Here is a 2,834-nt window from a genome sequence, read left to right on the forward strand (position 1 = left end):
ACCCTCATTGCAGCCACCTCATTGCATTGCATTGCATCTCTCAAATACCAGAGATTTTTATTAAGTACCACTTTTCTCCAGCTGTTCTTTCTGAGTTCTCATATTTCAGTCTTAAGAGTGGTGACAGTTCATTCCATTCTTGGTAGCTCCTCAGAACTGCATCATCCTCTGTTTTTTTTTTTTTTTTTTTTTACCCTGCTCAAACTTTGGAAAGAGCTCTTATTAAACCCTCTTTGATTACCCCATTTGAATGTGCTATATGTTTCCTGCCAAAAACTTGAGTGATAAAATTATCCATTTTTAAAATTAGATGTCTTAAAATTTAAATGAGAACTAATTGAATATAAGTCTGATTACTGATTTCATTACTTTATTTTGCTCCACTAAACACAAAGAGCATGTCCTCATTTTGGTCATACAAATGTGCTCCGACTTCAAAAGGAAAGAACGATCTTGGTGTTAGAGTAAGCAGAGAGAACACAATGTGAATGGTACAAGGCAGATGATATCAAAAGAAATTTAAAAGTAATCTTAAAAAAAGAGAGAACATTGATGGAAGGAAGATGACATCATAACTGTAGCCCACACTTTTGTTCCCTATAGTATCTTAATTCCTGAAAGAGTAGGTGTAGCAGATAGAAACAATGATACTAGAGTTGTGAACAGCTGAGGAAGAGAAAAGATACCAGATTTAGTGGAAGGTGAGAAAAAGAGCAGATTAAATAGCTGGGAAAAATAAATGAACCTGCCTAGGTGACAGGGAGACTGAGTGACAGAGAAGCAGAAACTTCATCAGCAAGGCAAAAGAGCATGTGGAGAGAGGGAAGGGAAAAAAAAAAAAAATGCCACAGAACCCCAAGAGGCTTTGGAGACTCAGAATACTCACACTGGGAGTTTCTGATGATAACCTTGGTAGCTGAGCTGAGTGAGTAGGTAACCTTTCTAAAACAGAGCAAAAACTCCCTTGGCTCAGGCTGCCATGGAGTTAAGAAAGAAGTGGGGTAAGGGTGGAAACTTGCTGCAAGTAGGCAGAGCCCTGGAGTGAGCTCACAGCAATGGGCTGTGGTTCAACTCTTCCATGACTGCTTTTTAGCACAGAGTGGACTGGGATACAGGTTTTTGCAGCTTCCCAACCCAAATGGAAAGTAATGGGGCCTTAACCATTGGGGTCTCTTTTGATTTTGAACCATGGGTTGTGAGTGACAACAAAACATCATCATTAGTAGCCATCCCAAGCAGTTTCAAACCAAACTTGTGGAGTCAACAGCATCTGCACAAATGTAGAAAATGAGGACTCACTAATGGCACCTTTTTTTTTCCTTTCTCTTTTATTTCTCCTCTTTCCCCTTCCCCCCACCTCATCCAATAGAAGGAGCACATTAAGCCACCACAACACCTGCTTGTCCCAACTCCAAATTCCCTTCACAAAGAACAGAGACCTGCAACCACATTCTCAACAGTAATTCCAATGACACAAGAAAACTAGAGAGCAATCCAGTACATCTGAATTAATAACAAAAATAAAAGTACACCTGCTCCACACATGCAAATATACTGAAACATAAAATCAGGGTGAAACAAATCAATATATAATTAACAGTTAAAGACAACAACTTCAAAATGTCTAGAAACAACAGAAAACCTCAAATCAAACAAGAAAACAGAATAAGGCAATAGAAATAAAACCCCAGGCTAAAGAATCATCTATCTTGGAAGAAGAAGAGGCAATGGAATTATCTGAGAAGGAATTTAGAAGATTTGTATATAGAACTCTACAAGAGCTCAAGAAAACCACAAACAGAATCAATGAGAAGACAGACAGTACTCTGGAAGAATTCAGGAAAACCATTCAAGAACAAAATAACAAGATAAATACACAATTAGAACTCATGCAAAAAGAGCAGTTAGAAAGCCAGAAGATTAACACTAAAATTAGAGTTAGACAACATAGTGGAAAGACAAAAGAGTAGACTAGAACTGGCTGAAGAACACATTTCCCAACTAGGAGACAAATTCCTGAATGCCAGCCTGTATGAAGAAAAATCAGGACAAAGATTTAAGATAAATGAAGAGAACCTGAGCTTTATATGGGATGACATGAAATGAAACAACATATGCCTCATTGGAATACCAGAACAAGAGTAGGAAAAAAAAAAAAAAAAAAACAGAGAAAATTGTGGAAGATTTGGTAACAGAAAACTTCCCTGTATCATGAAGGAAGAAAAGATATCTGTCCAAGAAGCTCAACAAACCCCATATAGGACAGATCCCAAGAGAAAGTCACCAAGACATATTATGATCAAACTCTCCAAAACCAAAGATAAAGAAAGAATCTTGCAAACAGCTCAGGAAAAAAGAAATGTCACCTAAAATAGACACACCTTAAGACTAAGTTCTGATTACTCAGTAGAAACCATACAGGTAAGAAGGGAATGGGATGGCATATACAAAACACTGAAGGAAAAGAACTTCCAACAAAGATTTTTATTTCCAGCCAAATTGTCCAACAAATGAGGGTGAAATCAAGACTTTCTCAGACAAACATAAACTAAGGGAATTTGTGAAAACCAGACCAACCCTACAAGAAATGCTAAAGGGTGTCCTTCCAATAGAGAACCCACAATAGAGAACAACATATTAAAATCAAGACACTTGACATCAATACTTAAAAAACATCAGAACTAGATGCTCAAAATAAGCTCATAAAACATTGTACACAAAGAAACAAAGGAGTCAATCTGCAGACCACACTAGCAACAAAGCAAATAGAATAAAAGTTCCAATTATAAAACTTCCAAATGGAGAGGAAGACAGGACAGTCTTTATGGAACAGA

This window comes from Orycteropus afer, unplaced genomic scaffold (genome assembly GCF_000298275.1).
Source record: "Orycteropus afer afer isolate SDZICR_OR568_19922 unplaced genomic scaffold, OryAfe1.0 scaffold00191, whole genome shotgun sequence".
NCBI classification, from domain to species: domain Eukaryota; kingdom Metazoa; phylum Chordata; class Mammalia; order Tubulidentata; family Orycteropodidae; genus Orycteropus; species Orycteropus afer.